Raw genomic sequence first — 15,126 nt, 5'->3', positions numbered from 1 at the left:
CCGGGTGCAATCGGGGTAACTTGTACGGATACGGCGGCCATCCCGCTCGGCCCACCATACCATCAAAGTCGTATCTGTAACAATATATTACTTTTTCGTTTGATGACAGTCGTCACAAAAACGTCAACAATGATGCCGACATATATTTCTTCGTTTTTATTTAATTCAACATTATTAGCCGGAAGTAAAATATGTTTCAGGAAATTACCGAGAGATATTTCTTCGTTTTTTAAAATTAGTTATGTGCGAATACACTTTAAATAGGTTTATTTGAAATCTTTAATTTTCCACAATATAATTTACTTGCCATTTATCATTTGATGATTACGAGACAAATTCCTCTTGAGGATCGTGACAATTCATGCGCTGCGTGGAAACTTCTATTTCCAAAATGAATGAGACGATCGATGAAGAACGCAGACTTGAACAGGATGCAGCAAGAAAACGAATGAGACGGGCGAACGAGTCCATCGACGAACGTCAATGCAAACTTGCGGGGTCACCCGTGGGAATCCCACGGGCATGGATGTGTGTGACATTTCGACATATTGAGTTAGATGCTGCACATTCATTTTTACAAAATGGTTACTGGCAAGTCATCAGATCCAGAAATGGTGTAAAAACCACCGTTTAGAGGCCATTTTTCCCCGCAAAGCGGGGGTTGGCCTTTTCGGGGACCGTGGTAGTTGTTGTTTTTTTGTCCCCTTTTTGAAGCAATGTTTTACGGCCGGATGCCCTTCCTGACGCCAACCCTTTTTGCCGCCTTCAACGACAAACAGGGAATTACCAGTGAACTGGTACTCAATTAGCCGACCTCGGAAGGATGACAGGCTGAGTCAACCCCCCTGGCATTAATTCGGCGATCGACCGAGATTCGAACCCAGGATCCTAAGCCGGCACCCTAGCCGCTAGCCCAACACCAGAAATGGTGTCATGAACACAATTTATTTACGCACAAGCACAAAAGCAAGACGGGCCGATTTCCGATTCCGACGGGCCAACGGGCGAGACGGGCCGATTTCCGATTCCGACGGGCCGATTTGCAGCAAGAAAAAGAACGAGACGGGAGAAAAAGGAGAGAAACGAGACGGGGAAAGCCGATTGGAGAGGCGAGTGAGGCGCGATTGGAGAGGAGTGTGAGGCGCGATTGGAGAGGAGTGTGAGGCACGATTGGAGAGGAGTGTGAGGCGTGATTGGAGAGGAGTGTGAGGCACGATTGGAGAGGAGTGATTGGAGGGGAGTGTGAGGCACGATTGGAGAGGAGTGTGAGGCACGATTGGAGAGGAGTGTGAGGCGCAATTGGAGAGGAGTGTGAGGCGCGATTGGAGAGGAGTGTGAGGCGCGATTGGAGAGGCGTGTGAAGGATTGGAGAGGAGAGGAGTGTGAGGGATTGGAGAGGTGAGGGATTGGAAAGGAGAGGGATGTGAGGGTTTGGAGAGGAGAGGAGTGCTAGGTGGAGAGAGGAGAGTGTCAGGTGGAGACAGGAGAGTGTCAGGTGGAGACAGGAGAGTGTCAGGTGGAGAGGAGTGAGGGGTCACATATTATGTGAAATAAATAAATTGTGTTCATCACACCATTTCTGGATCTGATGACTTGCCAGTAACCATTTTGTAAAAATGAATGTGCAGCATATAACTCAATATGTCGAAATGTCACACACATCCATGCCCGTGGGATTCCCACGGGTGACCCCGCTAGTAAATAAATATTATATATAAATATACATATATACACACTTTATACCCCTGTACAAATATTATTACACAAATCTAACGTGCTGGGCCAATGGCCTAATGGATACTTGGGAAAATGCCAGGGGCATAGAAAAGGCCCCTTTATATAAGGGTATGTGCCAATTGTGCCATGTGGCAAAGTCTAGAAAAGAAGGGACATTCCCCCATAGCTTGGAGAAAATGCCAAACAATAGAAAACAAGCATTCTGAGTATTGCGCTGCAATACATGTCCTCTACCAAAGTTCAAAGTGCCATAACTTTGTCAAAAATGATCGAATATGCAAATTTATGCACGGTTGATGCTGGTTTTCAAACTTGATCTGAGGTATGCTGAGACACATGTGTGTCACGCCTCGCCTCGTTGATAAGCCCGCAAGGTCGCTCTGTGGAGCGGCCTGCACGTATTGCACTGTGTGAATTATATAATTACCAACTCACGGTCTGAGGGACTAGCGATTCAAGAGCCATAACTTTGTCACAGGTCACGTCTACATACCTCACCAAGGTCTCGCGAGATCTCGGAGACGGTGGGAGGGATTTTCGAAGCTCCACACGGTCTCCACGTTTTTCGAAGTTAAGTTTTTCGAAGTCAGATCTCGCGAGATCTTGGAGACGGCGGCAGGGATTTTCGAAGCTCCACACGGTCTCCACGTTTTTCGAAGTTAAGTCTGTTCACAATTGTATTTTGTCGAAACTGTATTTATCTTTCGGTGTGTGAAGTTATTGTGTGCAACTTTGGTTGTTTCTCGGTGTTTATCTTTCATAAATTGATCGTCTGTTTGCCGTGTCGCGAGCAAGGCCTTGTACAGTGTGCACTGTACAACCTTGAGGCTTTGTTTTTCTCTCAGTGGTCCGTCGTTTGTGATCCAATAACTTTCGTTCTCTGTATTCCCAGGCTTTTCACCCATAGCCTACTTCCTTGTGTAAATCTCAACTCAAAAAAAAGAAAAAAAAAAAAAAAAAAACATTTCCTTCTCTGTTCTCATTCGTTTATTCATTCTTATTCGTTCGTTCGTTCTTCGACCACGTGTTTCTCCCCCATTTCCCCAGATAGTTTTCACTCATTAACCTTCAATGTTTACACTTTCCCCTGAAGTTATGTATTCCGTCATATTTTATAACACCTTTTTCTTCTTCTTCTTTAAAAGGCTGCTTTCGACTTGCTCACCAAATCAATTCATCCCAAAAAAAATATCCATCTCCTATAGTGCCTTTTTTCTACATTCCCTAAACTCTCCTGCACTCCATCCTCCATCCAGCGTCCTTAAACGTATTTTTAACTCGAAGGTCACAAGAAACTCATTTTGCAATAAATGTTCGTTTCCCATAAATCGTACACTTTCAAAAATCCAATCTCACCCCTCCCCTCCAAATCTTCCCCATAACCCCTCCCCTCCAAATCTTCCCCATCACCCCTCCCCTCCAAATCTTCCCCATCACCCATCCCTTTCAAATCTCCCCCCTTGCCCCCTCCCTCCTAAACTACCCCCTCACCCCTCCCCGCCAAGACGCCCCCTCGCCCCTCCCCTCCTAGACTCCTGCCTCACCCCTCCCCTCCAAATCTCCCCCATATCCCATCCCTTTCAAATCCCTCCCCTTGTCCCTTCCCTCCCAAACTCCCCCCTCACCCCTCCCCTTCAAATCTCCCCACCCTCATTGCTTCTCAATTTCCCCCCTCTCACTCCCCCTCCTCAAAGCGTCCTCCCCACTTCTTCCCCCTTCAAACTCTCACCTCCATCTCCCCCAACCTTCTGCCTCGCTCTTCCCCCTCCTCAAATAACACCTCATTGTGGCTCACCCAATCACCATCAAACCTTTTGTCCGCCCCATCCTTCCCTTTCTCCGAGCTATTCTGAAATCTCTGACACACCTTCAACAGCTCTCCCTACCTCTTCCACCTCTTCCACATCTTACCCTACCCCTCCTCCCCCCTGTTCTGTATCTGATGCTCCCCCTTCCTCTTCATTAACGGTATGGACCTCAAACATACGGGGCCTTCGTTCAAACTTAACTGATCTCTCCATACAGGTTGCTTCTGTCAAACCAGACGTGATCTGCTTAACAGAAACTTTCCTCCTTTATGATGTCTCTGATTCCATAGTATCTCTCCCGGGCTACTCCCTCCTCCGGTATGATAGACCTGAGCCTCGTCCTGGAGGCGGGGTTGCTATCTTTATCAAAAACTCTCTTCCTCACTCGCCCTGCACTGCACTCTCTCCACCTCACCCCCAGGAATACCTCTGGCTACGGCTTCCCCTTCGCTCCCACCTCTTGTTCATATGTGTGTTGTACCGTCCACCAAACAGTGATGACTCCATCTACATCTCGCTGTCTGATGATATGGACCAACTTCTATCTACTCATCCCAACTCTCTCTTCCTCATATGTGGTGATTTCAACTGTCATCATGCCAGTTGGCTGGGTGTGGGTACCTCTCTCACCAGCCATGGCTCCTCAGCAAAGGACTTCTGCGACTCACTGGGACTGACACAATCTGTCAATTTCCCGACCCGGATCTCAGTCAACGGAACATCTTCTCTTCTGGACTTGGTTATGACTAACTTCCCTGAAAATGTCTGCTGCTCTTCTTCTGCTCCGATCGGATCATCTGATCATGTCCTTGTTAAAGTGGACATCTCTCTGACCATCCTCAGGGAGCCTGCTCAGCGTCGACGAGTCTGGCATTTCACTCAGGCCAACTGGCACGGTCTTCAAGCAGCCATCAATCATCTGGACTGGTCTCCCATCTCTACCACCTCTGACATCAACTCATCCTGGGAATTCTTCCAAAGTAAATTGCTCTCTCTCATGCACAGATTTATCCCATCTCGTCTTCAGTTGTCATACCCTTCCTCCCGTCCATGGTACACGGAATCTTGTGGTGAGGCTGTTGCCCAGAAACAACTTGCCTTCGTCTCCTGGAAAGCAAATCCAACGGAAGGAAATCTCATTTCCTTTCACAAAGCCCGAAACAAGTGTGTGTCCACCCTCAGGACAGCCAGGAAACAATATCTCTCCGTTCTCAAGACCGAACTCTCTTATCTGTCTCCCTCTTCCAAATCCTGGTGGCGTCTGGTCAAATCCGTTTCTGGTGTTTGTTCCCCCTCCATCCCCTCCCTTACCTCAAACGGCTACACAGCTGACTCCGCACGTGAAAAAGCTGAATGCCTCAACTCTGTGTTTGCCTCTAAATCTTGTGTCCCAAACCCATCCCTCTCTGTACCCACCATACCCAGTCGTACCCTGCTGCTTCTGGACTCCGTGTCCTTTCCTCCTGACAAGGTGGAAAAGTTTCTGTCAACCCTCGACTCTGATTCTGCAACTGGACCCGACGGCATCAGCCCACGGGTCCTAAAATCCTGCTCTGCTGCTCTATCTCACCCTCTCTCTGTTCTCTTCACCCTCTCTTTTGCTCAAGGTCAACTGCCATCTGCTTGGAAATCAGCCAACATCACCGCTTTGCACAAAAAAGGTGCAAAAACAGATCCTAGCAACTACAGACCAATCAGCCTTCTCCCAATTATCAGCAAAGTCATGGAATCCATCATTGCTTCTGATATGAAATCTTTCCTCTTCTCCAATGGCTTGATCTCTGATCATCAATTTGGTTTCAGACCAGGTCACTCTACTCTGGACATGCTGCTTCTGCTGTCTCAACAATGGATGGAGGTCCTCAATGCCAAACAGGAAATTAGAGCTGTCTCCCTCGACATATCACGTGCCTTCGACACGGTCTGGCACCCCGCTCTGCTCACCAAACTCTCCTCCTTTGGTATCCATGGAAATCTCCACGCATGGCTGGCGGACTTCCTCTCTAGTCGTCGTCAACGTGTGGCCCTGAATGGGTTTCTCTCATCTCCTCTTCCTGTTCAGGCTGGAGTTCCCCAAGGCAGTGTTCTGGGCCCCGTGCTTTTTCTGGTCTTCATCAATGATCTCTCTGACTCTCTCGAAAATCCTCTCTATCTCTTTGCTGATGACTCCACTCTCTGCCGCTCCATTCCTCTTCCCTCAGATCGGCAGTCTGCTGCCTCCTCACTCTCTGAAGACCTGGACAAAATCACAGACTGGTCAAACAAGTGGAACATGTCTTTCAATGCTGACAAATCTCACACTCTTACTATGTCTCTCCGAAAAGATCGACTGGACAACCCTCCCATCTACTTTCTCAACAATCCTCTCCAAGAAGTTCTGTCGCTCAAGATTTTGGGTCTCACTATCTGCCATGATCTTTCTTGGGAAAACCACATTTCCAAGCTGGCCTCCAAAGCCAGTCGCCGACTGGGCATCCTCCGTCGTGCGAAGTCCTTCCTCGGCACACCTGAGCTCCTCACCACATACAAGGCTTTCATCCGCAGCTCAATGGAATACTGTTCTCCCCTATGGGCCGGTGCTCCTGCCTCACACCTAGCTCGGCTTCACGCTGTTGAAACCAAAGCTTTCAGAATTATTGGAATCTCCCGCGATGAAGCTATCTCTGAGGGCCTTTCACTCACTCACCGCAGGCAGGTAGGTGGTCTTTCTGTCTTCTTCCGACTCCTCTCCGGCCTTGCACCCCCAGCTCTCTCTGTGCTCTGTCCCCCAAATATTCCTACAGGTCGCACAAGATCTGCCAGCAACCCTCTGATGGTTAAACTGCCGAAATCTCGGCTCTCCGCTCACCTTCACTCTTTCATTCCTCTTTTCTCCCGCCTCTGGAACAAACTCCCTCACTCCCTTCAATCCCACTCCTCCCTCCAGGTCTTTAAAACAGCTGTTCACCACCATCTCTTATCTTCCCCCATCCAAAACCTTGATCTTTTCTACCCCCGCTAATTCACCCCAGATCCACCTTGTTTGAAATTCCAACTTCTTTCCTGGAAGTCCTGGCAGTGTCCATATGTTTTATACCTCTCCCACTGCCCCCTTCCCACGCCCCCCCCCCCCCCAAAGCCCTCACCCTCTCTCAGATCTCTCGATGTCTCCATGTCTCTCGGTCCCTGCTCTCAAATGTTGTGTTTGTGTCCTTCCCCCTCTCTCCCCACCGCTCCCTATGTTATGTTTTATGTGTCGGTTTGTCTTTCTGTGTGATTAATGTTCGCTCTTTCACGAGCCTCGATCTTGTATACAAAAAAAAAAAAAAAAAAGAAAAAAAAAAAAAAAAAAAAGAGTCTGTTCACAATTGTATTTTGTCGAAACTGTATTTATCTTTCGGTGTGTGAAGTTATTGTGTGCAACTTTGGTTGTTTCTCGGTGTTTATCTTTCATAAATTGATCGTCTGTTTGCCGTGTCGCGAGCAAGGCCTTTGCCGCGTCGCGAACGATTTGAAATCGAAGTTAAGTGATTGTTCCCATTTGTATTTTCGTTAAAACTGTATTTATTTATGGTGTTGTACGTATATTGTGTCCCGACGAAGATTTTTCGGTGCAAATCTTTCATACCTGTATTGAAAATCGTGTTAATTTGTGTCGTGTCTTGAGGCCTTGTACAGTGTACACTGTACAACCTTGAGGCTTTGTTTTTCTCTCAGCGGTCCGTCGTTTGTGATCCAATAACTTTCGTTCTCTGTATTCCCAGTCTTTTCACCCATAGCCTACCTACTTCCTTGTGTAAATCTCAACTCAAAAAAAAAAAAAAAAATTCCTTCTCTGTTCTCATTCGTTTATTCATTCTTATTCGTTCGTTCGTTCTTCGACCACGTGTTTCTCCCCCATTTCCCCAGATAGTTTTCACTGTTATTAACCTTCAATGTTTACACTTTCCCCTCAAGTTATGTATTCCGTCATATTTTATAACACCTTTTTCTTCTTCTTTAAAAGGCTGCTTTCGACTTGCTCACCAAATCAATTCATCCCAAAAAAAATATCCATCTCCTATAGTGCCTTTTTTCTACATTCCCTAAACTCTCCTGCACTCCATCCTCCATCCAGCGTCCTTAAACGTATTTTTAACTCGAAGGTCACAAGAAACTCATTTTGCAATAAATGTTCGTTTCCCATAAATCGTACACTTTCTAAAATCCAATCTCACCCCTCCCCTCCAAATCTTCCCCATAACCCCTCCCCTCCAAATCTTCCCCATCACCCCTCCCCTCCAAATCTTCCCCATCACCCATCCCTTTCAAATCTCCCCCCTTGCCCCCTCCCTCCTAAACTACCCCCTCACCCCTCCCCGCCAAGACGCCCCCTCGCCCCTCCCCTCCTAGACTCCTGCCTCACCCCTCCCCTCCAAATCTCCCCCATATCCCATCCCTTTCAAATCCCTCCCCTTGTCCCTTCCCTCCCAAACTCCCCCCTCACCCCTCCCCTTCAAATCTCCCCACCCTCATTGCTTCTCAATTTTCCCCCTCTCACTCCCCCTCCTCAAAGCGTCCTCCCCGCTTCTTCCCCCTTCCAACTCTCACCTCCATCTCCCCCAACCTTCTGCCTCGCTCTTCCCCCTCCTCAAATAACACCTCATTGTGCCTCACCCAATCACCATCAAACCTTTTGTCCGCCCCATCCTTCCCTTTCTCCGAGCTATTCTGAAATCTCTGACACACCTTCAACAGCTCTCCCTACCTCTTCCACCTCTTCCACATCTTACCCTACCCCTCCTCCCCCCTGTTCTGTATCTGATGCTCCCCCTTCCTCTTCATTAACGGTATGGACCTCAAACATCCGGGGCCTTCATTCAAACTTAACTGATCTCTCCATACAGGTTGCTTCTGTCAAACCAGACGTGATCTGCTTAACAGAAACTTTCCTCCTTTATGATGTCTCTGATTCCTTAGTATCTCTCCCGGGCTACTCCCTCCTCCGGTATGATAGACCTGAGCCTCGTCCTGGAGACGGGGTTGCTATCTTTATCAAAAACTCTCTTCCTCACTCGCCCTGCACTGCACTCTCTCCACCTCACCCCCAGGAATACCTCTGGCTACGGCTTCCCCTTCGCTCCCACCTCTTGTTCATATGTGTGTTGTACCGTCCACCAAACAGTGATGACTCCATCTACATCTCGCTGTCTGATAATATGGACCAACTTCTATCTACTCATCCCAACTCTCTCTTCCTCATATGTGGTGATTTCAACTGTCATCATGCCAGTTGGCTGGGTGTGGGTACCTCTCTCACCAGCCATGGCTCCTCAGCAAAGGACTTCTGCGACTCACTGGGACTGACACAATCTGTCAATTTCCCGACCCGGATCTCAGTCAACGGAACATCTTCTCTTCTGGACTTGGTTATGACTAACTTCCCTGAAAATGTCTGCTGCTCTTCTTCTGCTCCAATCGGATCATCTGATCATGTCCTTGTTAAAGTGGACATCTCTCTGACCATCCTCAGGGAGCCTGCTCACCGTCGACGAGTCTGGCATTTCACTCAGGCCAACTGGCACGGTCTTCAAGCAGCCATCAATCATCTGGACTGGTCTCCCATCTCTACCACCTCTGACATCAACTCATCCTGGGAATTCTTCCAAAGTAAATTGCTCTCTCTCATTCACAGATTTATCCCATCTCGTCTTTAGTTGTCATACCCTTCCTCCCGTCCATGGTACACGGAATCTTGTGGTGAGGCTGTTGCCCAGAAACAACTTGCCTTCGTCTCCTGGAAAGCAAATCCAACGGAAGGAAATCTCATTTCCTTTCACAAAGCCCGAAACAAGTGTGTGTCCACCCTCAGGAGAGCCAGGAAACAATATCTCTCCATTCTCAAGACCGAACTCTCTTATCTGTCTCCCTCTTCCAAATCCTGGTGGCGTCTGGTCAAATCCGTTTCTGGTGTTTGTTCCCCCTCCATCCCCTCCCTTACCTTAAATGGCTACACAGCTGACTCCGCACGTGAAAAAGCTGAATGCCTCAACTCTGTGTTTGCCTCTAAATCTTGTGTCCCAAACCCATCCCTCTCTGTACCCACCATACCCAGTCGTACCCTGCTGCTCCTGGACTCCGTGTCCTTTCCTCCTGACAAGGTGGAAAAGTTTCTGTCAACCCTCGACTCTGATTCTGCAACTGGACCCAATGGCATCAGCCCACGGGTCCTAAAATCCTGCTCTGCTGCTCTATCTCACCCTCTCTCTGTTCTCTTCACCCTCTCTTTTGCTCAAGGTCAACTGCCATCTGCTTGGAAATCAGCCAACATCACCGCTTTGCACAAAAAAGGTGCAAAAACAGATCCTAGCAACTACAGACCAATCAGCCTTCTCCCAATTATCAGCAAAGTCATGGAATCCATCATTGCTTCGGATATGAAATCTTTCCTCTTCTCCAATGGCTTGATCTCTGATCATCAATTTGGTTTCAGACCAGGTCACTCTACTCTGGACATGCTGCTTCTGCTGTCTCAACAATGGATGGAGGTCCTCAATGCCAAACAGGAAATTAGAGCTGTCTCCCTCGACATATCACGTGCTTTCGACACGGTCTGGCACCGCGCTCTGCTCACCAAACTCTCCTCCTTTGGTATCCATGGAAATCTCCACGCATGGCTGGCGGACTTCCTCTCTAGTCGTCGTCAACGTGTGGCCCTGAATGGGTTTCTCTCATCTCCTCTTCCTGTTCCGGCTGGAGTTCCCCAAGGCAGTGCTCTGGGCCCCGTGCTTTTTCTGGTCTTCATCAATGATCTCTCTGACTCTCTTGAAAATCCTCTCTATCTCTTTGCTGATGACTCCACTCTCTGCCGCTCCATTCCTCTTCCCTCAGATCGGCAGTCTGCAGCCTCCTCACTCTCTGAAGACTTGGACAAAATCACAGACTGGTCAAAGAAGTGGAACATGTCTTTCAATCCTGACAAATCTCACACTCTTACTATGTCTCTCCGAAAAGATCGACTGGACAACCCTCCCATCTACTTTCTCAACAATCCTCTCCAAGAAGTTCTGTCGCTCAAGCTTTTGGGTCTCACTATCTGCCATGATCTTTCTTGGAAAAACCACATTTCCAAGCTGGCCTCCAAAGCCAGTCGCCGACTGGGCATCCTCCGTCGTGCGAAGTCCTTCCTCGGCACACCTGAGCTCCTCACCACATACAAGGCTTACATCCGCAGCTCAATGGAATACTGTTCTCCCCTATGGGCCGGTGCTCCTGCCTCACACCTAGCTCGGCTTCACGCTATTGAAACCAAAGCTTTCAGAATTATTGGAATCTCCCGCGATGAAGCTATCTCTGAGGGCCTTTCACTCACTCACCGCAGGCAGGTAGGTGGTCTTTCTGTCTTCTACCGACTCCTCTCCGGCCTTGCACCCCCAGCTCTCTCTGTGCTCTGTCCCCCAAATATTCCTACAGGTCGCACAAGATCTGCCAGCAACCCGCTGATGGTTAAACTGCCGAAATCTCGGCTCTCTGCTCACCTTCACTCTTTCATTCCTCTTTTCTCCCGCCTCTGGAACAAACTCCCTCACTCCCTTCAATCCCACTCCTCCCTCCAGGTCTTTAAAACAGCTGTTCACCACCATCTCTTATCTTCCCCCATCCAAAACCTTGATCTTTTCTACCCCCGCTAATTCACCCCAGATCCACCTTGTTTGAAATTCCAACTTCTTTCCTGGAAGTCCTGGCAGTGTCCATGTGTTTTATACCTCTCCCACCGCCCCCTTCCCATGCCCCCCCCCCCCCCAAAGCCCTCGCCCTCTCTCATATCTCTCGATGTCTCCATGTCTCTCGGTCCCTGCTCTCAAATGTTGTGTTTGTGTCCTTCCCCCTCTCTCCCCATCTTGTCTACCGCTCCCGATGTTATATATTTTATGTGTCGGTTTGTCTTTCTGTGTGATTAATGTTCGCTCTTTCACGAACCTCGATCTTGTATACAAACAAAAAAAAAAAAAAGAAAAAAAAAAAGAGATATCCATTTTTTAAATTAAATATTTTCGTTTAATTAACGATATCTGCCAAACCACGTGCCCTATCGCAAATTCCAAAAGGACATTTTAGTAAACTGACATGCTAAACAGATCTGTGAAGTTTCCCCTCTATTGGATCAAAAATGAGGGAGGACCTCGGTTTTAAAGGTTCATGCTTAAAAACGTCATAACTCTGAAACCATGTGACGCATGACGTCATGCTCGCTGACTTTTTTGTTCGTCATGGGTATGCGATTCTGCCTGCAAAGGTTGGCCTTGATCTGTTCAGCCATTGCAAAGAAAAAGGGGTTTTCGTGTTTTCACAAAAACAATATGGCGGCCGAACCACGTGACCTGTGATGTCATAATTACCATTAAAATATTCTTCAGACCGAGTCCCCCCTACGGTGAAAAATTGATCTCAATCGGTCCTATTATTGCAGAGAAAATCTTTTTTAAAGGAAATTAAAACTTAAAATGGCACTGAGTTAAGGCTCATCAGCATTATCAGAATTCCCAAAGTTCAAAGTGCCATAACTTTGGCAAAAATGATCGAAACGTCGTGAAGTTCGAACGTGACCTGTAACATATCATGAGGAAACCATGTGCCAAGTTTGAAATCATTAGCATGAAGCGTGTAGAAAAAAAGTCCGGAAAACTGTTATTTGCGTGACAGACTGACGGCCTGACGGACTGACGGCGTGCAAACATATAGTCCCCTCCGGTGTACACCGTGTTACGTGTTCCTCTATGATCTCCTGGTCTCGGGACACCTCCGAACCCCGAGAGGAGCCACGGCAGAAAAATATGTTACTCTGTGTTAGAAACCAATAGTGAAACCACACCAATGATTATAAATGAACAAATAATTTATTGAAAATCACACAGGAATAACGGTACAACAAATGGCAATTAAGAGTGCACTCTATATACCATCAATAAAGTCAGATAACTCACTGCGCTCCCAGCGAGTGAAACGGACACTCCTCAATGTCTCTATAACCTTTTCCAAGGCGAATGTGATTCGCTTCAGCCACGAGAACGATATCCAGTCGAAGCCCGAATCTCGCTCTCCAGTCGATAATCGAATCGCGTACAGTTGACAATGGTGATCGCCCCGCCGAAGCTGGACAACGGCGCCCTTCAGAGGGGCACCTTCACCGCTCACTCAGCGATCCGCAACGTAATTGGAGACGAAGCGGTCGCACACACACATCCCCGACAAACGGTAGGATGCTGGGGTGAAGATGACGCGGGGCAAAACCTTTGTAGGTGTCCGAAGCGCGGGGTTAAAAATGGCCGACGGCTCTTACTTGAGCCGATGCGACTAGGCGAGGATTCATCGTAATCTCAGCGCCCAAATCTGACGATGCAGATTTTCCACTCCAGCGATAATTCTTATCGGCGGATGTCCCTTCAAGGAACTCAAAATTCCCTCACGACTTTCGGTAGACCAGGCTCGCTATGGAGCCTTGAAGTCACGCGTCCTCTCCAACTTTGCTCGCGCCGCCTCTTCCTCTTCACCTCCTCGTCTTCCGGTTCGGTTTCCTGTATCATTTTAATTTAACCTTTTTAACTTTAGATAGCTGTTCCTGAATAATAAACCTTTTGAGAATAATAATAGTACCTAATATCAGAAATATGTCAAGTGGGTGAAAACCACAACAGCGGAAGTGACGAATCCGTAACACTTCCCCCCCCCCCCCCCCCTCAAGAAAGAAAGTTTGAACACAGCGAAAACTTTCTTTGCATGCAAACTCTTTAAACAAACAAAAATAAACTCACAACCCAAATCACCAATTCCCGTGAGCAACAATTATCAACATCTCAAAAATAAAGCAACAAAATTTCACACAACCCACAGAGATTTCCAAAGTTAATTCACTCTGGACAAAGCATCAACAACGACATGGTCCCTGCCCTTTACATGTTCAATTTCCCCGTTGAACCCCTGCAAAGCCAAACTCCATCTCAGCACCCTCTGATTTTTACTTTTAGTTTCTTTTGAATGAAGGTTAAGGGGCTGTGATCAAAATCCAAAGTCAAGCAAGTCTACAGCACTTTTCCCCGGGAGGCCGAGCTGAAAGCCGGGTTCCATGGTGGTTGGGTGGTGAGGCCTGGAAGTATTCACTACATGGATGCCTTTAGGAACGTGGAGTTCACGGTTAGTCCGTGCAGGAAAGTTCACTACATGGACGCCTTTAGGAACGTGGAGTTCACGGTTAATCCGTGTGGGGAAGTTCACTACATGGACGCCTTTAGGAACGTGGCTTTCACGGTTAATCCATGTAGGAATCTTGGCTCGGCGGCTCCGCAGCATTCAGTGCTTCAACTTTTCCGAACTTTCATAATAATTACGGTGGGACCGCTTGTCACTGTAGTCACATGAATAGCGGTCTCCTTCTCGGCCACTACTCTGACAATCCTTCCTTCGGGAGCTGCCGTAACTCTGGGAGCCTCCATAATAATATCGATTGCGGCCACCACCAAAACTACTACTCCGTGGTCCTCTTCTGTAGCCCCCTCGACACCTATGAAATGCCTTCCCCACTGTTATGGTCCGACCCTCCAACTCCTTGCAATTCAGATCCTTTTCTGTATCTCTGGCGTCCTTTGAGTTTTCAAACGTGACAAAGCCAAACCCTCTTGACTTTTGTGTCTCCCTGTCTGTTATCAGCAGCACTTCCAAAAGCGGTGCATATTTGCTGAAGGCAGACTCCAGAACATCTTCCTTGGTTTTGAAGTTCAGTCCCCCTACAAAGAGCTTGCCAATATTGCCTCCATCCCTGGCTTGCGTGTGCTGACACTTAGTTTCAGGGTACTTCCTCCGAGGCTTTTCAACAAACCTCTGGTTACCAGAAACTTGACCACCGGCCAAATCATTCCCGATAACAAAAGATACTCCCTCCACAGGAAGAGTGGCTTGTAAACCTACAGTGACCGGTCCTGACACCAAATCAGACTCCAAATGGATGACATGAAGGGGAGCTCTAACACAGCCACCAATCCCCTGTAAACGAACACTATCACCAGTTGCCGTCTCCACTGACAATGGCAAAATGCCTTCAAGCATCAAAGACTGATGTGCTCCTGTGTCCCTCAAGACCCTAACCGTTTTCTCGTTAGTCGAGTCTCCATCCAAGGACACAAACCCCTCTGAAATAAATGGTTGGTAAAACTTTTGAGGGCGATTTCTCACATTTGCCATTGCATTCGGAGTTGTACTAGTCGAACTCCGCTCCTGATTTTCCTTTCCCAGAGCATAACAGTGGGACATCAAGTGTCCCGGTTTATGGCAAAAAGCGCAAGTAGGCCCGGAGGAGAACCTTGTGGTCTGCCTCGAGCCCCCCGGAGAATACGTCTGCCTTGGAACTGTTGTCTTCGGATATCTAGAAGTCGTGGTATCAGAATGGTCCTCATAGTCATCTCGAGGCCGCACCCATGAATTTACGTTCTCCGCCCCTGATGTACCATAGCTCCCCTGGTTAATTCTAGGCCAGTAGTTAGGTTTGTGGAACCCCATCCTGTGTGTTAAGGCATAGTCATCTGCCATGGTTGCTGCCTCATACAACTTTGGTACTTTCCTTTCCTCCAGA

Source organism: Myxine glutinosa, chromosome 3 (assembly GCF_964187855.1).
Source record: "Myxine glutinosa chromosome 3, kmMyxGlut1.1, whole genome shotgun sequence".
Taxonomy (NCBI): Eukaryota; Metazoa; Chordata; class Myxini; order Myxiniformes; family Myxinidae; genus Myxine; species Myxine glutinosa.
This window is presented reverse-complemented; position numbering follows the sequence as displayed.